This window comes from Loxodonta africana, chromosome 4 (assembly GCF_030014295.1).
Source record: "Loxodonta africana isolate mLoxAfr1 chromosome 4, mLoxAfr1.hap2, whole genome shotgun sequence".
In the NCBI taxonomy this organism is placed as follows: Eukaryota; Metazoa; Chordata; class Mammalia; order Proboscidea; family Elephantidae; genus Loxodonta; species Loxodonta africana.
Genome location: NC_087345.1, coordinates 69,713,989 through 69,738,888, shown reverse-complemented (window position 1 = coordinate 69,738,888; position 24,900 = coordinate 69,713,989). Strand labels below are relative to the sequence as shown.

Here is a 24,900-nt window from a genome sequence, read left to right as displayed (position 1 = left end):
CTTAAAGAAAATATAAAAAACGCCTTTTGAGACTGTCCACATTAAAGAGCTTAGAGTCTTTTTTAAAAAGTAGTTACCAGTTATCAGAGATAGGGTTTTCCTCTCATCTCTCGTCGCCTCCCTGTCTTCACTTTCTAGGACTCTAAAGACACAGCACAAAAGATTATAACCACGATGGCCCAAAGGATTGGCAACTCATGGGTATCTCTGAGAAGGGAACTGCTTGAAAGAGTTCTGTTTGGGGCTACCTAGGGAAGCACATGGGGAAGAATATAAGAAGGACAGACCCCGCGCCATAGAAACTAGCGGAGGGGGAAACAGTTCAGAAAGTAACGGGAGAGTGCTTCAAAGCAGAGCAACAACAGGACAGGGAAGGAGAAAGGGTGAGAAGTCCTGGCAGAGGCAGCAACCCTGAAATAGTACTGGTATGCTGTTCCTAAAGGCCCATTCATAGGAACTGTTTGTAAGTCAAGGGTCCCGGTGGCATGGTGGTTGAGCTCTCGGCTGCTAACTGAAAGGTCCACATTTTGAACCCACCACCCACTCTGTGGAGAGAAAGATGTGTCAGTCTGCTTCTGTAAAGTTTTACAGCCTTGGAAACCCTATGGGCACTTCTACTCTGTCCTTCAGGGTTGCTATGAGTTGGAATTGACTTAACGGCAATGGGTTTGGTTTTTGTTTGGTATTTGTAAGTCAGGGGCTGCCTCTGTAATAAAATGTCCCTTAAGAAAAAAAAAATCTTAGCATCTTATTCAATTTGTGTTCTAAGTGCAAAGTCTAAATGATAAAATTTAGAAAGGAAAAGTATTATGACCTTGATCACTTCACATAATTTTTGAAAGTTCTGTATCTCTGAGAAACGTATAAAAGATCAAAAACTAGAAATGGCTGCTCTTCCACATTGGTTTTATTTAATTCCTGGTTCAATAAAGGAAAGAAAATGATTGATACACATGTATCTTAACCAAAGGGTCTTTCCAATAATATATTTGTTATACTAATAATCAGTGGCTCTCCCATCAAACATATTCGAACTTTTTTTTTTTTTTTTTTCAATTTAAAGAAACCATGACATTTTTCTCACTGCCATTTTTATTTTCTCTAATTTCACTCAGGAGACCCCTCTACAAGATGGTTGGAAACCTACGCCGATTTCTGAAAGATCCCATCTCTACTTCCCTATGAAACAAAACAGCTGCCGCTGAGTCGACGCCGACTCTCGGAGGCCCCACACGTGTCAGAGGAGAACTGTGCTCCACAGGGTTTTTAATGGATGATTTTTTGGAAGTAGATTCCCAGGTCTTTCTTCCAAGGCACCTCTGGGTGGACTTGAACCACCAACCTCTCAAGTTAGCAGCCAAGCATGTCATGTTTGTACCATCCAGGGACTCCACTTGACTATTAAAAAGAATAAAATCTCTTCTATAACAATGAGAAAAGAGAATAATTGCACAACCTGTGGGGGGGAAAATTCTGTAATTTAAAAAAGAGAAAACTAGAAAAAAAGGAATTTTAATTCCACAGTCATTTGAATTTATAATTATTTTTTAGGTAAACTTACACTTTGCCTTCTATTTCTGAAAATAAGAGATAGAATGAATAAATGTATATTACGGAGCCAGTCCTAGCACTTTCAAGTGTTCATTACCTTTAGTATCACCCCCTGGGTATGAATTTCTAAGATTTGTCAGGGTTTTAACTTGCAATTCCTACACCTGCCACCAGGTGGTATCTTGGGTCACAACGGTTTACTCCAGGTGTGGATAAATGAAAGGTCACAGGATCCAGGCAATGACGCATTTTCTATTTAAAAATAAATATGTATTAAACTTACAAGTATAAACTATTAACCCCTAATTATCATGTATAAGAATGCTTTCTCAGCACTCTAAATTCTCCATATACATTTAACTAGACCATGCTGTTTTTCTTTGTATTTTTCAGCTGGAGGAGGAAAACTGCACAGTCACAGCGCTTCTTCAGCAGCATGAATCCCTTTGCTCGTCTTCTCAATTAGGAGGTTTCCTTCCTACTTGTGCTGCTTCAATCTTGCCTAACTTCCTGAACACTGCACCTCCAAAGCAATTTAATTTTCACTGAATTACTGAAGATTATTTACTGGAAACCTTACACGTTCTCTGTCAACTATGCTCTTTGTTAAAAGAAGTGCCTTTTAAAAAGTTCTTTCTACAAAATATTGAAAGGTATAAAGAACATAAAAACCATCCCTAATCTTACCACCCAAAGATAACATCATTAAGAGCTAATATATTTTTCCCCCCAGTTCTCATCCTTTATATCTGGAAATTTTTTCCTCAAACTTGTTTTCTACTTCCTATTTTTTATATTCTGCAGTATCGCATTTTCTATTCACTCTTCCATAAAGGTTTTCTAAACGGCCTTAAATAATCTCTCCCCCGTAGGGCTGTAATGAGGATCAAATGAGTTAGAGCACGGAAGCCCTTAGAACATGCCTGGCGACTAGTAAGTGCTCAACAAATGCTAGTTCTTATGGTCATTTCTGCTGAAACTGGCTTTTGCATTTTTCCACTCTGCATACTGCCTCCTTTTCATCCTTTTCCTGATGGCCTGCTTAGTTAGCTGTAGTTTTATAGCTGCAACATTCCCTCAAGTGTTGTTGAAAGCACAAAAACATAGCTTCTAAAATCGTCTCATTTCTCACGGTCAGTCTATTGCAGAGGAAGCAATTCTTCAGGTCAGGAAAATGGTGATCTCTTTCTTTTGAATAAAAAAAAATCCCTTAATAAAATTGAAGTCTTTTTACAATCCATTTATCTTTTTTGAGAAAGTGCCATACTTTCTGGTGAAATAATCTTCTAATAGAAGTTGAGCTGCTTTTGACAGGTTTTGTTGTGAATTCCCACCCAATCTTTCTCAGAGACACTGAAGAGAAAATGGGTGAGGCAGTAGGGGGTGGAGAAGACAACGGTTTATCAGCAAGAACATCCAGTAGCCAATGGGGAGAGTAAAGAAACAAGAGAGAACATCCCTAGACCTCCAATTTGGATCCTATTCCTTGGGTAAGTTCCCATTTTCCAGAACCTCTGCCAGTTTTGGCAGCCACAGCAAGAGCAACCTGAAGAACTTGCCCATCACCATGCCTGGTCTTTGGCTTGGTGTAGCTGACTGTAGAGGAAGCAGAGGCCAGGGGTACCTTATACAGTTGCTGAAATGCAAATGCTTCCATCCACCAATTCACGTATTCATTCATGCCATAAATATTTATTGGACATCTAACACATGCCAAGTGGTGGGATAAGTGCTAGGGCCACAATGGAATGCAGAACCAGATACCACCCCTGCCCTCACAGAAGCACAGGGTGCTAGGAGAGCACAGATCACTGACGGTCCCTAAGGAAGAAGAAATGAGGGAGCCAAGACATGAAGGATGATCAGGAATTAACTAGGTAGAAGGCCAAGTAAAGTGTTCAGGCAGTGGAATTAGTCCAGGGCTGGTGCAAAGACTCAGGGACAGTGGTGCACATGAGGTCAGTATGGCTGCAGGAGAGAAGGCATGGTGTGACACCAGACTAGGAAGACAGGTCTGCCTTGATCCTAAGAACAGTACAAACAAAGGGATCACATGGCCAGATATGCCATTTGAAAAGATCACCGAAGTCTAGTGAGAAAAAGGAATTGGAAGAGGATAAGATGGATGTGGGGGGACACACTAGAAGGTAACTTCAGTTTTAATACCCTTAGGTGGCATGCATACCTGCAGTCTCTCAACCTGGCCTCACCTCCAAACACTGTCTCTCAAGTCACCTGGCTATTTTCTGGACAACCAACCTCTATTAGGGAAAGGGGCTCTGAGAAGTCCTCCAATCTGGAACCATTGAGGTACCACTAAAAAAAACTCCTCTCATTTCCTGCCGCATGGACTATTACTGGTTTCTCTTGCTAATACTGATGTTCCCTGATTTCTATAACCAGCCAGCCATTTCAGTTGGAATTTGGAGAGAACTCAAGTCTGTGCTCACACCAAACACCAAACCCAGAGTTTTCAAATATTGCCTTTTTAAGACTGAACACTGAAATTTCAAAAACCATATTTGAATAGAAGCGTTTTTAAATAGATGTATTTTTAGTAGTCTCTCCACAAGTGTATTTCGAGTTGAATGGATACTTGTAATTACATTAACAGTTTTCAGCAATCATGTAAGTACAAATTATTTTAAAAAGATTTCTGGAAAAGGAAACATTACCCATACCCCATTATCTACTCTGGAGGCCTGGTGGTACAGTGGTTAAGAACTTGCCTGCTAACCAAAAGGTTAGCAGTTCAAATCCACCAGCTGCTCCTTAGAAACCCTATGGGGCAGTTCTACTCTATCCTATAAGGTTGATACTCTAATGTGGAAAACTGTTAGCAGGCTTATAGGCATTTAAATATAATTTTTTTAACTGTTTTTATAAAATAGTTTCTACCTCTTCAGTATCTTTTACTAGATACTTGAACAAATCTTCCTATTTGGCTCTTTCTTAAAAAAGATAAATGTAGAGAATCCTTTCCCTTCTTCCTCCATAACATGTTTCTAATATCAACTATTTAAGAATATATCCCAAAAGCAGACAGCAAGGAGTACTAAGTAATCCCTGTGCTAACTATTTACTATATACACTTAGTAAATACACTTTTTATATGTTATAGTACTAATACTTTACAAATCACTATTAAAATTAACTAGTCAAGAGAAGTGTGCAGAACACTGGTTACAGAATTTCTCAACTTTTTGTAATTGTAATTTATTCCAGCACTTAAGATATTATGGTGATGGTAAAGAAAATTGAATATAAAATGAGACTGCCAGAAGAACAAACAAATCTGTCTTGGAAGACAGCCAGAGTGCTCCTTGGAGGAAAGGAAGGTGAGGCTTCATTTCACATACTTTGGACATGTTACCAATAAGGACCAGTCCCTGGACAGGGACATCATGCTTGGTAAAGTAGAGGGTCAGCGAAAAAGAGGAAGACCCTCAACAAGATGGACAGTGCCTGCAACACTGTGAGGATGGCACAGGACCAGACAGCGTCTCGTTCTGTTGTACCTGGGGTCGCTATGAGTCAGAACCAACTCAACGGCACCCAACAAGAAGATAGCACTGCAGGCTTAATCACTGTGAAGTTGATAATGGGATTCATTGTTATTCTCATTTTATAAACATTGAGTTTGGGGCTTAAACGTTAATAGGTTCACATAAACTTTGATCAAGGCCAAATAATGAATCTTTGGCAAATCCAGAAGTCAAGTCATATACCTTTTGATCACCAAAGCAAAATTCTGGCAACCACATAACATTGCTTCAAGATAGTTTTCCATCTACTTTTAGAATAAAAGTCCCTCAAAAGCAGTAACTGACATGTGCCAAGCCATGCTGACTGAAACTTTGACCATTTATACTACTGGCAATAGAAGTACAATTTGTGTATTTTTTTACACTTTTTGTATTTAAAAAAAATTCAAATTCTTCAAATGTGAATGGCTTATATATTTTTACTTATTTCCCATAACAATAATAAAAAATCAAAGTCCTAAGTAGAGTCTTAATGTAAACTTTCCCTTAGACATCAAAAGATGATTGCTACAGGAAGTAAAAGTTGTCATTAGTAACACGTATGGGGAGGTAAACCTCAAGGTAAAGTAGAAATATGTCCCCCACCCAGTCCAGATTGAAAAACACCCACTTTTGCTTGACACCATAACTTGAGCAATAAGATACATGCAGGAGAAAAAAAAAAAAGCCATTTAACATATTTTTATAGTTAGAAAAAGTTTCCAATGTGCAACTACGCTTTAAAAGTATTATTTTTCCTCTTTGATTCTAAAAATCACTCAGCTATTTCCCATACATCCTCAGTACTAAATAGGCTTCAAAAATAAAGCAGTTCAGCTTCTCTTTTCACCAAATCTTCTGACTATAGCAGATCAAATAAAAATATCAAATGATTTTGCTTCTCAGATCTTAAATTCTTGTAAAAAGACCAGGCTTACTGGTCTGACTGAGACTGGAGGAACCCCGACAGTCATGGTCCCCAGATCCTTTGATAGCCCAAGACTGGAACCATTCCCGAAACCAACTCTACAGACAGGGATTGGCCTGGAGTATAAGACAGACGATGATGCTGGTGAGGAGTGAACTTCGTGGCTCAAGTAGACACGTGAGACTATGTGAGCGGACTCTTGGCTGATGGCGACATGAGAAGGCAGAGGGGGACAGGAGCTGGTTGAATGGATACGGGGAATACAGGGCGGAGAGGAGCAAAGTGCTGTCTCATTAAGGGGAGAGCGGCTGGGAGTGCACAGCCGGGTGTGTGTGGCTTTTTATATGACACTGACTTGATTTGTAAACTTTTGCCTAAAGCACAATAAATAAATTAAAAGAAAAAAATATTTAAAAAAAAATGATTTTGCTTCTGACTACGAGCAGGTTATCTGTTCTGTGGTGGTTTTATTTGCATTTTATTCGTTTTACCAGAAATATCCTCCTTAGCCCAAGTAGCGTAAGGGCAAGCAGAATTAGATACGATCCCTGATTTAGGGTATCAACTGTTAAACTGTTGGAGCTTTGGTGGAGCAGATTAAATTAATGTTAATAATATATTTTATTTAACCCAACACACCTAGAATATTTTCATTTATACATGTAATCAATATAAAAAATAATGAAATATTTTACATTCTTTTTTTTACCAAATTTTCAAAATCCAATGTACATTTTATATTTACAGCATGTATCAGTTCAGACTAGTCACATTTCAATTTCTTAATGGCCACACGTGGCTACTGGCTACTGTGCTGAACATCTTAAATCCAAACAGTTTTCCTTAGACCAATAACTTACTATTCAGGAAGAATAGAGGAATCTTCTCTTTTCTTGCCTTCCAGTCACAGCTATAATTAAATATAGCAAAATTTAGGATCAGATATAAACTCAGAAAATTTCAAAGGAAATGCATGAGAGGGGATCTGGGATAGGAAAGTAGACGTGAAAAAAAATAAGGAAAATCAAAAAAATGGCTGTAACATGATTCTTCTACTTTACTAGCTCTGGTCATTAGATCATATAGAATTGTTAATTTTTACACCTGCCTTCCACATCCAAAATTCCCAGCCCAAGAATAATATCCATCTATACATCCCACAAGGGCCCTGGTGGCACAGAGTTAAGATCTACAGCAAACTACAGCTGCTAACCAAAAAGGTCAGCAGTTCGAATCCATCAGCCATTCCCTGAAAACACAATGGGCCAGTTCTACTTTGTCCTATAGGGTCACTATGAGTCGGAACCGACTTGACAGCAACAGGTTCGGTTTTGGTTTATACATCCTACATAGTACACGGTCACAGTTTACACAAAAATGTGGCTGTGTTCATTAACTACTGACCACTCTCATGTTTCCCCCGGATCATAACATTACCAAAGTGAGAGGTAAACTTATTCCAATCTTCTCATTCCAACCTCTCCACTTTACAAGGAAACTGGGGTCTAGAGAGGGTCAGAGATCCACCTGAGATTTCGGAGCTTATTAATCGAAGTCTAAAAAAGGCCTGGCTCTCTGGGTGGTGCCAACAGTTAAGCCCTTGGCTACAGCTGAAAAGCTGGCAATTCCAACCCACCCAGAGCTGCCTCAAAAGAAGGGCCGAGTGATCAGCCTCCAAAAGGTCACAGCCTGGAAAACCTTAGGGAACGCAGTTCTACTCTGAAATACATAGAGCTGTCATACCTCAGAATCGAATTGATGGCACCTAGCTATTGGTGGTTACGGGCAACGGGTAGCTATTGATGGTTAAGACAGGCGTGGTGATCTACTTCCAAAAAGCAGCCAGTGAAAACTCTTTGGATCATGGAGATGGCTCAGGACCGGCAATGTCTGTTTGTTGTACACAGGGTCACCGTGGAAGTCGAGGCGAACTTGACAGCAATAACAACAACAAGCCTGCATTCAAGTTTCTGAGACCTGGTTCCAAGCCCTCTCTCCCATCCCTTCCAAGCTGCGCAACTTGCAGTAAGTAACTTGTTCACCTCTTTGACCACTGGTAAATGATATCTGCTTTGCACGTTTTTGTGAGAATTATCTTAAAGGAATTTTAATGTATGTGAAAATATCAAGCACAGTATTCCTGTGATTTTAAATGTCTGTTGCATCTGAAAGAATCAGAAGGCAAGAAGCAACTTGGGGGTTTATTTTAATCTATTTTTACCCTTCAGTAGTATTATGCCTAATCTATATAAAAAAAAAATCTATAGAGGCTGATAAAATTTTAAATTATTATTTAAAAGCTTTAAAGAAAAGATTGTAAAGCCTCCCTCAAGAACACATTAAGTGACAACTCTTATAATCCAAAAGTTTTCTAACATTATCTACAATTTTAGTCTATGTTTCAAAAACCAACTCACCTGGGCAAATGGAACCTGCTGGAGGGAGCATATCACCCTGGAGAAAAAATTCTCTATTTCCTAACTAGGTTAGGATCAGTCCTGCTCCATGTGCAGAATCTCAGCAGGGGAAGTATGATTAGTTTCTATTTCCTAAATACTCCACCTTCACTGGTTTGGATAATAGGAGGGCCTACTGTGCCAGTAAGATAAAGCCAATTTTACCAAATTTCTTCTCTCTCAACAAAGGCATAAACTCAATCACTTGTGGCAAATAAAGCCTACCACTGTTTTCTATATGATAACAACATGACTCCTGCAAATATCTGAAAAGTGTTATTAAATTATTCCTCAGCCTTCTTCCCTCAGAAGTTCTAGATATTAACTTTCTGGGTTCTGTAGAAAAGTTGGCACGTTCATAACACCTTGCACCAGTATTCTGTTGCATTTTGGTTCAGGCAGAATTTATTCTCAGTCTACCTCCAAGTGAAGTGAAAGAAAACCACTTTTCCCTTCAATGCAGTTCCATAAAGGTCTGGTTTCATGGTGGCTCTTTCATCTAAGGACATGCCTTTGAATTAGATACTTCCTGCCTAGCTAAGCCTCCCATCAGCAGGGTGTTCATAGAGGAGGGTTTGCGGTTTGGAATTCAGGCCCTCGAGTTAGGGAACAAAGTCTGAATCTGCCTGTCCTTCAGGACACAATGAAACAGCCAGCTGTTTGCTTAGACATTTGTCTGAGTAGTATTTTATCGGGCTATTATTAGTTTTAATGTTGTAATTAGATGTGCAAATGTACCCTGAGGTATGTTTGGATGAGAACATCATACAAATCAGAACTGACAATGATGAACACAGCTGCATTTCTGCCAATGATTAGGCATTTAAATAAGTGCTCATGGTGTGTTTGCTGGAAAACGTGATCCTGAGGAGCGGAGAGGTTAGCAATGACGTTAGGCTGCCAAGGGGCCATCAAAAATAACATCAAGCAAGAGGGAATAAATTGTATTCAACTTAAAAATTGGAAACTAACTTCTAAAGAAGATATACCAAAAGCAGGCAGAAAAGTAAATGAGGAAAAATGCTGTAAGAAATTCACTGGTGCTAAGGGACAGGAAATTAAAGAGAAAATGATACTAGCAGGGCATGGAATGCACCAGCTAGAAGATGTGGCTGATCTATAGGATTGTGTTGTGAGTACACAGCCATTATGATGTCTTTAAGAACATGTTCATATATGTCTTAAAACATCACAGACAGACATGCCAGATCCTTGGTGATGTCCAAAAATAAGTTGCCATCAAGTCAATTCCAACTCACGGCAACTCCACATGTGTCTGAGTAGAACTGTATCCCACAGAGTTTTCAAGTCTGTGGCCTTTCCTAAGCAGATCACCAGGTCTTTCTTTCAAGGTGCCTCCATGCAGACTTGACTTCTAATCTTTTGGTTAGCAGCCAAGTGTGTTAACCATTTGCACCGTCCAGGGACCATGTAATGCACAAGCGTCCTTGAAGAGTCAGGCACAACCATGGCTCCCTACTGCACACTCCTTCCTCAGGCTTGTCCACACTTACCCTCTTTCCCTCACTGTCAAAACTTGAACAAACCTAAATGAGATACAATTGGTATTTTAATTGTCCTGAATTTAGTAACTAAGGATATTCATGGCCTTCCCCAACATGCTTGCACTTGGCGGTCTTTGCACTTCTTCTCCCCTCTGCCTGGTCACTCTCCTTCCAGGTATAGGACTAGCACGAGCTCACTTCAATCAAATCTCTTCTCAAGTGTCACTTCATGATAGGACAGCCCTGACTACTTTATCTAAAATTGCTCCTCCTCCATTTATATCCCTAACCTTGTCTTCATTTTCTTCAAAGTATTTACCTCACCCTGACATATTACATATACAGACACGTTTCTAAAGGTGTGTGAGCTATGCATCCCTTCCCAAGAGAACATAAGCTCCAAGAGAGGATGAGCGGTCCTATGCCCTTAGCACTAGAATATCCAGCACCTCCGCATCACAGATAGACAGCTGCCATTCAGTCAACTCTGACTCAGGGCGACCTCATGTACGAGAGAATGAAACATTGCCTGGTCCTGTGTCAAACTCATGATTGCCAACATGTTTGAATCTGTCATTGTAGCTACTGTGCCAATCCATCTCACTGAGGTTCTCCTTTGCCGTTGCTGGCCATCTTCTTTACTTCACTAAACATGATGTCCTCCTTCAGCAACTGACCCTCCTAATGACGAGTCCAAGGAGCCCTGGTGGCGGAATGGTTAAGTGCTTCACTGCTAACCCAAAGGTTGGTTCAGCCGGCAGTTCAATCTACTAGCCACTCCGTGGGAAAAAGATGTGGCAGTCCGCTACCCTAAGATTACAGTCTTGGAAAACCTACCTAGGGGGCAGTTCTGCTCTGTCCTATAGGGTCACTATGAGTCAGAATCTACTGGATGGCAATAGGTTTGGTTGGATTTTTTTGTTTTTTTTTCAAATGATATGTCCAAATCAAGCAAGTCAGACAATGTTCTGTTGTGATCCATCAGGTTTCTATTAACCAATTTTCTAAAGTAGATGGCCTCTTTCCTCCTAGTCTGTCTTAGTCTGGAAGCTCTGCTGAAACCTGCCCACCATGCGTGACCCTGCTAGTATTTGAAATACTGGTGACACAGCTTCCAGCATACACACATGCTGCCACAGTATGGCAATCTGATGGATGGGTGATGGTCCACGTAACAGGTTCTCAAAAAATATTTGCTGAATAAATAACAGTATACAGGAAGGAGAGTTGACATAAATATAGCTTCTCTTCATCTAAAATTTCCACAGAAATGATCTAAAATTTAATGCTGTAAGACATCAAGTCCAATTCCATCTTTATACCATTAGAATCTGAGGCTTGGGCTGACTAAGTGATACATCCAAAAATTCATAATTAATTAGCCTGGACTCAGACTAAAAACTTAGTAGCCAGTGCCAGATTATTGTCCTTTCCTACTCACCTTGCATTCATAACAATAGGGAATGAAGATGTCAACACATTTGTACCTTCGGGGAACTCCCTGCTGTGGCATCGCTATTAGACCTCTTTCATTAACTGTCAGCCTCCAAAATTCTCCTTTCCTCTTGCAACTCCACTGAACCTGACAATCTAGGGATTCCAAGACTCTTTTCAGGTTGTCTCCTCACCACCTCCTGCCCCTATACTTCTTCCAAATTTCACCAAAATATGAATACAAAGACATAAATGCACTAAATAAACACTACATCTATTTCTGGAAACATGAAAAACCCTTCAGGGTCTTTCACAAGTGTGTAAGCCAGTATGGTTTGTGGGTATGAACACACAGTTAAATATTGTACCAATGTTCTACGAATAAGAATAAAATACTCTAATGCTGATGCTGTACCAAACATAATGTAATCTTTCTCTGGAGATTCAGAAGCCAATTCTTGCCATGCCTTGAGGGCATTATTTAGAACAGCAATTCTCTGTATGCATTGCTGCAGAAAGAAAATATATTATTTAAGCTCGTGGATTCTGAATAAATGGAACTTTATAGAATTTTGACAAAGAGGAGTTAGGATGTTCTTCATAGTAAAGCAAAAGCAGATGTGAAGAGCTATATTTCAAGCAAGAACAGTTAAACTCAGCATTTATCACTTCTTCATATGTAAAAGACTAACTCTATGTCCTAGATCATTACAGTATAAGTGCATTTACCATGGGTTATGACAAGAAAAGTTTATTCAACTTCTTCTTCATACTTACAATTCAGTCTATCAGTGGGATATTAACCTAGACTGTACCATGTTTGATCTAGATCACTAACTATTAGGACATCTACAAGTTAATATAGGTTTTTCTTTAAATAATCTTTTAACAGAGGGGGGTTTAACAGAAGTAAAACTGTTGTAAATTATGCACTATCCTAAATATACTGAAATTAGTAAAAGCTATTTATCAACCTTAAATATTTGAGATTATGACAAACAAAAACTCTTCAATACAACCTACACTGGTCATCTCATGTCTATAACGTGCTGTCTGACTACCCAGCACTGAACCCAGTTAGTGAAAGACTAACCAATGACATCATTATCAAGAGCAGACGGACTTCCCAGGAGAATCACCACAGAATGCCAACTATGAATAAAGGGAAGAAACTGAGCAGACGCACTGCAGAAATAAGGGCAAGGGGAGAGGATCATGAGGGTTTTCTAGGACAGTCTTGTGACCCAGATCCATTCCCTCCTTCATGTTTCATGAGATACCCCTGAATCCTTACAATAAACTCTCTCTCTCTGCCTCTTTAACTTAATTCCAGTTGGTTTCTGTGGCTTGTAATAAAGAGCTTTAGCTATGAAAACAGTATGCCCTCTCTTTACAGCGTCACGAAGTACATTAACGTGAAATCATTTGAGAACTCCCACAGTATTTTTTGCAATTTAGTACAACTTTGGTAGAACTTTTTTTCGCTAGAACCTTTTTGTTTTTTTAACATAATATCTACTAACAGCCTTTGAGCTAGTACTCCACAGAGTTCACTTTGAAAAACAAGAATGTATACATTTGTACAAACTTAATACAATGTGTTTTCTCAACTAAATCATTTCGAATTTAAGGCAAAACATGTTGTGAAAGGGAAGGTTTGAAGAGGAAACCCCAAAATGGTATCACCTCGTCGTCTGCCCATTTCATCTTGGCAAAGGCAGATTCTGTACAAATCAAAAGAACATTTTCCTCTTAGAATTAGGTCAATTGCCACAAATACATATTTCATCTTAGATAATTCAGTATTGACTTTTAAAAATATTATCAATCAATACTTTAATGCAGCTTGACTCTGTACTGGCTGCAGATCAATATCACGTGCATACTCTGAAGTACCAGGCAAGGCCTTAATATGCACCACGGAAATATGACCAAACTCATCCCCAAATCCTCATAAATATGTATTAAAAAGTGGCCTCAAACCACACACTACATACACACTTATCATTTATTCCTCAGACAATTTTAAAATGAAAAAAGAGGCCCTGAAAACTTAAAGTTATAATCTTACTGAAAATGAGGAGTTTGAAAAGGTTTATATTTGGGGTCAAGTGGAATATTTTATTTTTGACAGTTTGGGAAATTCCCCAAAGCAATACTGGCAAATACACCATTTAAATTCGGTTATAGCTTAACTTGATGCTTATTTTTAGACATCTGAGAAACATGTTTAGATAAAAGGAAACAGACCCTGGATCTTCTTTAAATGTCACCCTAATATCAGGCATGGGCAGAAAAAAAGTAAATTCCAAACAGTGATTCTTCCATCAAGAGTGTGTATAAAGTGAAAATAAATTTGTTTCAGACAGGATAAAAGGCAGCCCGGCTAGCTGCACAGTCCGTGAGAATTTCAGGTCTAACACTGGAAATGAATTCTGCACAGCTGGGCTCTCTAACCCTATTTAAGCTACAGCCAATGTGGGTGCTAGTCAAAAGTCAATTAAGGCCGACAGCTCCATTTCCAAAAAGAGCACTGCGACTGCAGCAATAGGAGGAATTCAAAAGGGTTTAATAATAAGGATTATTGTTCCAGAAAGACAACTCTCCAGCACCCTAGGAAGCATGGAACATTATGGGGAAACTTTTTTTCCCCCCCTAGGTAAATGAAGGCTCATTCCTTTGAGCTCTAAAACATCTTTCTAATTTTCCAAGGTCCCTTCTAGAATGTACTACACAGTTCTAGACCTTCTTAAATAGAGAGCTCTAAACCTGATATGAACTCCTGGTGACTCATTATGAATGACAATTACTACTTCCTGTCAAATGGTCTTTGGTGTGAAAGGACGTTTTAGTTTAGGCTAAATGGGCCCTGGTTGTGGTGTATTTTGGGTTTATGTTTGCTTTTTCAAAGTTTTTTCCACCCAGTTTAGTCAATCAGCTATTATTTCCTACCACTCTCAACCTGTCTGCTCATTGCAAAGTCTCTCCTCCCTCTGTCTTTTATAGTTTGCAGCCTCTCTCACTGCTCTAATCTTGGAAACCAGTGTTTCAGGTAAGAGCAAACAGGCTGAATCAAGGCCTGGGTTACAATCCATGAATTTCATGGCATCTGATTTCATTTCTCATGGGCCTTTTCCACATTACTCTCCACTTGTTAGCTGAGTTCCAGATAGCTGCAGGGTAATCACAGCACACGTGGATAATGACATCTCCCCTTTCCAGCAAGGTGTGATGGGTGAGCTCCAATAGTGCAAGGTCAAACCCCACTCCAGCAAGTTGAGAGAATCCTCGATTCCATATAACTAGCGAAACCACCTGTCTCAACCTTAAACACCAAATATATCTTTTTAACTTCCTGCTACTTGGTCTGTTCACAACATTCTCAAGTGCTCTTTCTGAGCCTTTTCCTAGGATTCTTCCCACATACATAAATCCCTACTGTGATCATTATGGTGGAAATAAGTCAAAATTTCAGTAAGTACATAAACTATTTGAATTCACAAAGAGCTTTCAAACTCAAATGTCCCTTCAAGGGATCTCCAACAATTCTCAGCCAATCTGTTGTTTTCATGTTAAACAGAAGGACTTGAGCCCTAGCTCAGTCACTATCTGTGGGACCTTGAAAAAAAAAAATTCATTGCCATTGAGTCGATTCCGACTCATTGTGACCCTACAGCCCTTACCTCTGTGATGGTTAATTTTATGTGTCAACTTGTCTAGACTATGATTCCCAGGGCTTTGGCCAAACACTATGCTAGCTGCTGTTTCATAAGGTAGTCTAATGTAATCTAATCACTTTCCGTAATGTAATCTAACATAATCAATCAATCAGTTGAAAGGAAAGTATACACAGGGGGTGTGGTCAGCCTCCAGACTATGAATAGGTATTCTGGCAGAACTCACTCTCTTCTTCACTCTGCACTCTTCCCATCACCTGACCTTCAGATCTTAAGATGTAAGTCTACAGAAGTCTCCAGCCTGCAGCCTGATCTACAGATTTTGTATTTGGCAACCTCCCACAACTCCTACAAGGAAGAGTCTCTAGCCTGTCACCTGACCTATGGATTTTGGACTTGCCAGCCCCACAATCGCATTAGCCAGTCCCTTGAAGTAAATTGATTAATCAATATCTCTCTCTTTATATACATATATGTGGTTTCGGTGTATATATATACATATATATATACGTGTGTGTGTGTGTGTGTGTGTGTGTGTGTGTGTGTGTGTATACAAGTCAGAATCAATTCAACAGCAACAGGTTTGGATTTTTTGGTTTCATATATATATAGTTACACACTGGTTCTGTCTCCCCAGAGAATCCCAAGGCACCCACTTCAATCTCTAAGGTTTCCTCAGCTGTGGAATCAAGCTACGAAATTCACAGAATTAGACAATCGAATGAGATAATGTTAGGAAGGAACGTAGCACAAGGCCAGGCACTCAGAATGTGCTCAATAAAAGCTGGCTACTATTTTTATTATTGAAAATCATCATCATCAGTATCACACTATTAAACCCAATACACTGGTCTTTCTCTAATTTCAGCCACAAACATGACAGGGAAAAAAGTGTAATCTCCTCTATTTTCTTTCAGCTCAGAAAAGGAGCAGGTGATCCTCAGTAAAACCAGCCATTTAAGTAAATGCACCGAAGTAGTTCACTTAGCACACAAGTATGCCTTGGTAACAAAATATCACTCTGGCCTCATTTCTAGTTATTGAAAGCAAACTTAATAACTTTAGTTTTTATGTCACTTTTTTAATAAGAAATTTTAAGGAAGAAAAGCCACAGCAAAAGAAGACTTGTAAGTAGATCTATCTACTAGAGAATTAATTTTTATGTGTTTCACTGCTGTGTATGTTAGACTATAAGCTCCCTGAAGACATACTATGTCTAGCAAAACCCACAGCACTGTTAACGACATGGTTATTCATTTACTGCCTATGATTACAATCTTTTGGCATATACTTGTATAACCTGAAGTTTGCTCATGAAACCATCATAAAATGAAATAACCTTTCTCTTTGAAGGATAATAAAAAAGATCTTCGTGTCTTTTAAGTGTAGAATTTTCCATAATCTCTTTTCATATTTTTCTTAGCAGAGGGTCAGAGGACATCCCCAAACCCTGTAATTTCATTCTATTTCAACTCACGGGATAAAAATATCTTTATTTCTCTGCCAGACATTTTATTTCTTTACTTGTTCATGCCTCACGGCTTATGTGTCCTCAATTTCCAGTGTCCTGCCTGGTCTTTGGCTTTAAATATCTTTGCTTCTTTATTCTAGAGAAAGACCACTCTGTGAGATGGCCAAGTCACAAGTGGACACCTACCCACAGGCTGGCTGGAAGGCCAGGACCTAGGGAAATTTAGCGGTGGGAACTATTAGAATGGCACCAGGGTAGAAAAAAAGATTGAAGGGACCATTCTGATGGGCAGGAGTTGTGCTATGACTGTGAGTCACGAAGGTAAAAGTAACAACAGAGCAACTGGAGCTGGGAAAAAGTGAAGCACAAGGGTTAGACTCTAAGTATGGATGGGTCAGGGTTCTGAAAAAATGCCTGGACAGGAGCAGAATACATCTGTCAAGCAACTTATAAGGAAACAGGCAGAGAAGAATCTCTCGAGATATGGGACAAATAGGCTCGTCCACAGGACGGCACAATTCAAGAATGCCTACTGTCAAGGCTTTAAATGGCCTCCCCAGTGTGCTTAGACAAGGGCTAGGCAGGTGTGTGCTGCTGGGCTGAGAGGCCAAGGCTAGCTCTGCAGGTGCCAGTGACTGCAGCAGGGAGCTAGGTCCTCTGGGGAGCCCTTGCAGCTCTATTGCCATTGCTGAAGTTGATACGACACAAACTCTTCCTTCGGTTTTTATCCTCTTAAGAGCCATGAATTAAGTATTCATCTTTATTACCTAGAATTTTCTTCTGGAGCCTACTGAAAGGAGGAATAGCTGAACTCTGGGAACAGTCCTAAAGTCTACCATGAGAGCTCGGGAATAATCTGAAAATCTTTCCACTTTCACTGAAACTGTCATCATTCAGTTCTCAGGTATCTTCCCTCTCCTCCCAGGAAAAAAGAGTGATTCCAAGCTCTTAATCAAACAGAAGTAAAGTGCATCAGACCCTCTCAAAGATATAAATGAAACTTTAGAGGTGTAAAGTTTGAATTTGTTTTTCTGTTTACTCAAAGACCAAGAAAAAGCACTTGGCCCAGAGCAAAAGAGAAAAGCACAAAACATCTGGCCTTCCAGTCACCCAGTTTTTCTGTTATGCCCACGCCCCATTGTGGGGCATCACCTTCTTACTCCCCATCCCACCCCACTCCCCAGGACCTACACCCATGGTATTCTCTCTACTCAGTGCTACTAAGACAAAACAAAAATCCCATAATCTAGAAAAGAGTTCTTAAATTCACCAACACATTACTTAAGGCTGAACATATTATTTCTTAGCTATGCCTGGGATATTTGTATAGGAGATTCAGAACACGAAAATTCACGGAAAAAAAAAAATGTGGAATTTCAAAGAGTGGATAGATAAAAGAGCTATTTGGAGGGAATTCAAAGGCATTTCTCAGCTGCTAAAGTGAAACAACTTATTTAGGGCTCACTCCACCCATGAGTAAGGCTGACCCCAAGAGAAACTTTTATAATAGAGCCATGAGTTTTAATCTTAAGAGATTTGGCTATTAATTCTGAATATTCAGCTCTAAAAGTACTAGAAAAACATACTAATGCTTAGAAAAAAGCTAACGATGCTTCCAGTTTCTACCAAGGGCTGTTCCTATCAATTTGTTCCTGAGGGGATGGGGGGAGGTGCAGGCAGGGGACGGGGAGCATTTCTTCCACCATTTAAATATCTTTGTGGAAGAAAACCACGTTACATTCACCTAAGGGATTTAATCCAAACAACTTTTCCCCTAAATTTCACATGCAAATTGTTCCCATCTTGAGAGAACTAGGATTTGTAGATCTTAAAGAAGCAAATCAGAAATTAAGCTCCTTGGATTCACCACTTATTGATCTAGTATTATTCCCTGGGGAAATTATTCAACCATTTTCTTGCTCACTTTTTACCTTCCACAGAAAATAAAAGTGATAAAAAAATTTTTTCATGCAGATTTTTTTAAGGGGCTGTACATTTCCCTTGAAAATCTTTGAAATAAAAAGCTACTGGGAAAATCTAGTACAACTGTTACCATAATCACAATTACTGTAAAATTCCCATTGATTCCCAGGGTGTGCTATTACAATTGCTCTTTATCTCATTCTGCTCCATTCATACTGACACCAACTAATTCCAGTTCTCCTCTAGTGACTGTCATAACGCTTCTGTTTTAGAGTTTATACAGATTCTAATCCAGGGTCATGTAATACACTATTCTACATCAAGAAAAAAAATCAAAGAGTTATATATTAAAAACCATGTCCTGGATACATATTTTAAAATGCTTTCTGCAATGCACTAATCTAGTGGGTCAGCAAAAAAGAGGAAGACCCTCGACGAGGTGGACTGACATGGGCTGCAACAACGGGCTCAAGCAGAGCAACAATTGTGAGGACAGTGCAGGACCAGGCAGTGTTTCATTCTGCTGTCACTATCAGTCGGAATCGACTCAATGGTATCTAACAACAACAGTCCAGAAAGAGAGATTGAGTTGGTTAGCAACAGAACAGTCATTCTTATTGATTACTTATTACATGCTAAGAGTTTCATGTGTTAGTACATTTAATCATCATAATAACCCAATGAGGAAGATACCATAATTATCACACTCTTAAAATGTGCAAACTGAGGTACAGAAGTATTCAAAGACTAAGGTCACACAGCTAACAAAAGGCAGAGCCAGGACTGGAATAGAAGCAGACTCTTTCCAGAGTCTATGCTCTCAACAATACCTTATTCTACCGATAGAGAAGAATAAAACACAGCATACAGCAGATGAGACTTAAAAACATGTTGCTTAAATAAAATAATCAAGAAGTGTCTAACGATACAATGGAGAGTGGGCCATTCTGTTCTCCGATTTTTTTTTTTTCTTTAACCTAAATAGCAGGGAAAGTACTGTTGATTCTGTGTCAGAGGACAGCAAGGGGGTGGGAATAGAGGCAGATAAGGAAGCAGGAAAATCCTGATCCCCCAACTCTTTAGAGCCCAAATAAATCAATAGGAAATGCTGTATTACTTGAGAAAAGTTTCTTTCTGCTGTGTTGCATGTCCAACTCAGCAGTGGGTCTGTTAGAGGATACAGTTTTCCTGTTAGGGCCAAACTGAATGCTATGTCCTTTCATTTTAATTCCCTAAGGGGAAAGAGGTCACCCGCACACTGCTGGAGCCTGGTGATGGCAAAGGATACACTGGGGGTGACAATCTGAGCAGATCTCTGTAACAGAATGCTGAGCACACTGAGGAAGTAGTCTCAAGTTTCAACTCACAGTTGTAACTACATTAAGAAAAAAACTAAACAAAAAGGGGGCTACAAGAGGCATTGGGCAGGCCAGACCACTGTTTGGAGGTGGGGCTTTCACATGTTAAATGTCACACTGGCTGAGGGCTTTGCTTTGTCCGTGATCACCAACTCTGGTCAAAAGCTTGTGCCACCAGGGCTGTCAGCACTTCAACCACAACACAAAGACAGCAATCCCACCAGCCCCAATTAGAGAGAGTGACTACTCGCACTGGCCAGGCCCCAACAGATGCACTCCATAGAAGGGCAAAATTAACCCGAAAGGCATACAACCAACTTCTCAATTCTGGGGTTCACAATAGACATGTCTGGGGCACGCCCCTGTGATGTGACTGTACTACACACTTTAGAGGGAAAAGCACCTCACAGAGAAGAGATGGAGGTAGAGGTGCAGCCACCATTTTATTTTCTGATAAAACTGGAAAGAAAACAACCTGAGTCCTCTTCAGTTGACTTCCATTTCCCAATTGAGTTCAGCCCCGAAGCTGCAGCCAATAACCCTTCACCTCATGCCCCACTCGCTGGAAGGGGCAGAAATGAGTGTTAGCTGGTGCAATCACTGGCTGTGGAAATAGAATTTTGTTCCCAGCTCTCCAACTGTGAGATCTTCAGAAAGACTCTGGCTCTCCATGACCTCATCTTGTGAAAAAGCAATGTCATACTGATTGGTTTAAAGTCAGGAAAAGTGTGCATCAGGGTTGTATGCTTTCACCATACCTATTCAATCTGTATGCTGAGCAAATAATCCGAGAAGCTGGACTATACGAAGAAGAACGTGGCATCAGGATTGGAGGAAGACTCATTAACAACCTGCATTATGCAGATGACACAACCTTGCTTGCTGAAAGTGAAAAGGACCTGAAGAACTTAATAAGAAGATCAAAGACCACAGCCTTCAGTATGGATTACACCTCAACATAAAGAAAACAAAAATCCTCACAACTGGACCGATGAGCAACATCATGATAAACAGAGAAAAGAATGCTCCTTAGAAGCAAGGTGGCGAGACTGCGTCTTAAATACCTTGGACATGTTGTCAGGAAGGATCAGTCCCTGGAGAAGGACATTACACTTGGCAAAGCACAGCGTCAGCGGAAAAGAGGAAGACTGTCAACAAGGTGGACTGACACAGTGGCTGCAACAATGGGCTTAAGCATAACAACAATTGTAAGGATGGCAGAGGACCCGGCTGTGTTTTGTTCCATTGTGCATAGGGTCACTATGAGTCGGAACCAACTCGACAGCACCTAACAACAATATCTAATCCAAGGAGCCCCGGTGGTGCAATGGTTAAGCAGTTCAGCTGCTAACCAAAAGGTCAGCAGTTTAAATCCATCCGCAGCTCCACAGGAGAAAAAACCTGGAGGTCTGCTCCCATAAAAATTACAGCCTAGAAAACCCTATGAGGCGGTTCTGGTCTGTCATGTAGGGTGGCCTAAGGAGCCCTGGTGGCACAATGGTTAAAAGCACTCAGCTGCTAATTGAAAGATCAGCTGTTCAAACCCACCAGCTACTCTGCAGGACAAAGAAGTGGCAATCTGCTTCTAGAAAGATTACAGCCTTGGAAACCCTATGGGCAGTTCTACTCTGTCCTACAGGGTTGCTACGAATTAGAATAGACTAAATGGCAGTGGGTTTTTTTTTTTTTTTGGATGAGTTGGAGCTGACTCACCAGCACCCAACAACAACAATACCTAATTCATAAGACCTCTTGTCTACACAAGATTTTTGACATTCTTTCAATTCTCTAACTGGGCTTTTTGCCCTTACTAGAAACCCCACTAAGCATCTAAGCATTGCCTGACACAGGACTAGGCACTAGAAACCCTGGTGGGATAGTGGTTAAGAGCTATGGCCGCTAACCAAAAGGTTGGCAGTTCAAATCTACCAGGCACTCCTTGGTAACCCTATGGGGCAGTTCTACTCTGTCCTATAGGGTTGCTATGAGCCAGAATTGACTCCAGGGCAGTGGGTTTGGTTTTGGTTTAGTGGCTCTGACATGATTGAATTTCACGCTAATTTCAGTAATTTTGAGATGTCAGTTTTAAATCTCATGTACATTTACACGGGACATATAAACTCTTGACGCAACCCAAATACAGATTTTCCTGGCCTAAGTTTAAAAATCTTAAGCTGTTACTGAAATCTCTCATAATTTTAAATTTAATTTAAAATATCTTTATTAGTTCAAACCAATTTTTAAACACAAAGTATAAAAACAATTCCAAAACTTAAGAGACTCTATCTAAAACATTTCAAAATACAACCCAATTACTCAAAATAAATTTACATAAAAGTACAGAACATAATTAAAGTTTACATAATTAAAGTAGTGGAATTCTTCACTATAGGAAATAAAGCTGCAATGGAAATTTCATTTCTCCCATTTTACTTTAAGAAAAGGAGAGGAAAAAAAGAAAGAAAAAACATTACCCTAAATAGTCATAGTACTGCAGTCTTTATGGCATGTAAAATAAGAAGCCTGAAGAATCACCCTGCTGTTAAATTTACATTTACCTAATCAAACTGACATTATGTTGGGCTTTTTGATCTGTTGAATGTAGTTTTTATCTGTTCAATACACAATTAACGTTTATTATAGAAGTGTTTTAATGAAAGTAGCATCTTAAAGGCTTTAAATATATCAGTAAAACCAAAAATGTTTTAAGAGCTCAATAAAATCACAAATTCTGTTAATTTTAATTAGAACTGTTAAATTCTCATCACTGTATGGACATAAGCTCCTGTTTTCCTATTTAAAGAAAATGCTCCAAACATGTAATAAATAACACCAATTAAGTTTTATCTTTATTTTACTAACTTAAAAAAAGCAATATATTTTCATGGAAAATTTAGAACATACTGAAAAATACAAAAAGAAAACAACTCATATACAATCCAAATGCAAAGTAATGACTGCTGATATTTTCATGTACTTCCTTTCGGGTGTTTTCTGATCATTTTCACACAGTTGAGGTCAATGTGTACACAATTTCATATTCTACTTTTTATATCTAGCATTTTAAAAACTAGCATTTCCCATATTACGCAAATCTTCTTTTTAAAAATCATTTGAGAAAGAGATTTTGTCTGTTTTGTTCGCTGCTGTATCCTCAGCATCTCAGCACTGCCTGACACAGGAGTAGGCACTTGATGAATAACAAACTAATCAATGAGTGATTTATCCTATTATTTACTGCCCCATGACCCTAATGCTGTGCATTTGTTTTCAATTTTTCACTATTATGGTGTCTTAAGCTGGGTTCTCTAGAGAAGTAAAACCAGTGAAGTGTATATATATAGTGAAAGAGAGAGAGAGATTTATCTCAAGGAAATGGTTCTTGCAGTTATAGAGGCTAGCAATTCCCAAGTCTGTGGGTCAGGCATCAGGCTGGAGGCTTCTTTTGACTCATGTAGCTGCAGGTGCTGACAAACCCAAGATCAGCAGGTGGAAAACAGGAGGCTGCTAACTCACAGGCTGCACAGGTTGATGAATCCAAGATCAGCAGGTCAGACAGTGGGCTCAAGATCAATCAGCAGCTAGTTCAATTCCCAAGAACCAGAGGTCAGATGATGACGAGCCAGATGCAGGATCCAGAGCAAGCAAGTACATTTTGCCAGAATATCCACATATATATCGGATGTAGGCCACACCCAGGAGGAAACTCTGCTTACAACTCATTGGCAGGTCATATCAGATTACATCATAGATGATAATTACATCATCACATAACTTACAAATTACATTATTATATAACTGTCAACCTACACTATTACATAACTGCCAAGCCACTGAGAATCATGGCTCAGCGAAGTTGACACACAACTTCAACCATCACATATGGGTAATATGTATCTTTGGGCATAATAAAGCTTTTCAGTATTTGGGATTATTTACTTGGAATTGAGTTCCAGAAGTTGAATTACTGGTCAAGATTTCTACAGGCAATTTTAAGTCTTCTGATACAGATCATCAAATTGCTTTCTCCAAAGCAGTAACTTTGGGATGCCTATTTCAGCATACTTTTTGAAAGCACAGAACAACCTTTTTAAAAAAGGTTTCCTAATCTCATAGGTAAAAAATACTTATCTCATGATAGTTATTTGAAAATCTTTAATTACTAATATTATTGACTATTTCTCTAAATCTCAAGCTGAAAGAACTGAAGAAAAAATTCAAGCCTTGAGTTGCAACAGTGAAGGATTCAATGGGGAAAATATTAAATGACGCAGGAAGCATCAAAAGAAGATGGAAGGAATACACAGTCATTATACCAAAAAGAATTGGTCGATGTTCCACCATTTCAAGATGGAGCACATAATCAGGAACCAATGGTACTGAAGGAAGAAGTCCATCTGCTCTGAAGGCACTGGCAAAAAACAAGACTCCAGGAATTGATGGAATATCAATTGAGATGTTTCAACAAACAGATGCAGCACTGGAGGTGCTCACTCATCTATGCCAAGAAATATGGAAGATGGCTTCTTGGCCAACTGACTGGAAGAGATGCATATTTATGCCTATTCCCAAGAAAGGTGACCCAGGCAAATGTGGAAATTAGAGAACAATATCATTAATATCACACACAAGCAAAATTTTGCTGAAGATCATTCAAAAATGGCTGCAGCAGTATATCAACAGGGAACTACCAGAAATTCAGGCCAGTTTCAGAAGAGGACATGGAACCAGAGATATCATTGCTGATGTCAGATGGATCCTGGCTGAAAGCAGAGAACACCAGAAGGATGTTTACGTGTGTTTTATTGACTATGCAAAGGCATTCGACTGTGTGGATCATAACAAATTATGGATAACATTGCAAAGAATGGGAATTCCAGAACACTTAATTAAGCTCATGAGGAATCTTTACGTAGATTAAGAGGTAGTTGTTCGGACAGAACAAGGGGATACTGATTGCTTTAAAGTCAGGAAAGGTGTGCATCAGGGTTGTATTCTTTCACCATACCTATTCAATCTGTATGCTGAGCAAATAATCCGAGAAGCTGGACTATATGAAGAAGAAGAACGCGG

At 39.4% G+C, this 24,900-nt stretch overlaps 1 protein-coding gene and 1 long non-coding RNA gene across 4 annotated transcripts in view; both read right to left on the bottom strand.

Annotated features, from left to right (window-relative positions):
• Positions 1–23,022, bottom strand: part of LOC111752972 (uncharacterized) — a 55,029-nt gene extending 32,007 nt beyond the window's left edge. For all 3 annotated transcript variants that reach the window (XR_002787824.2, XR_010321815.1, XR_002787825.2), the window contains exons 1-3: positions 6,864–23,022; positions 1,649–1,803; positions 78–142 (exon numbers count right to left, since the gene is read on the bottom strand). This is a non-coding gene — a long non-coding RNA (uncharacterized LOC111752972). The remainder of the gene's footprint in view (positions 1–77; positions 143–1,648; positions 1,804–6,863) is intronic.
• GRIP1 (glutamate receptor interacting protein 1) overlaps positions 1–24,900 on the bottom strand; it is a 793,654-nt gene that overhangs the window by 744,334 nt on the left and 24,420 nt on the right. The gene's annotated exons all lie outside the window — the stretch shown is intronic.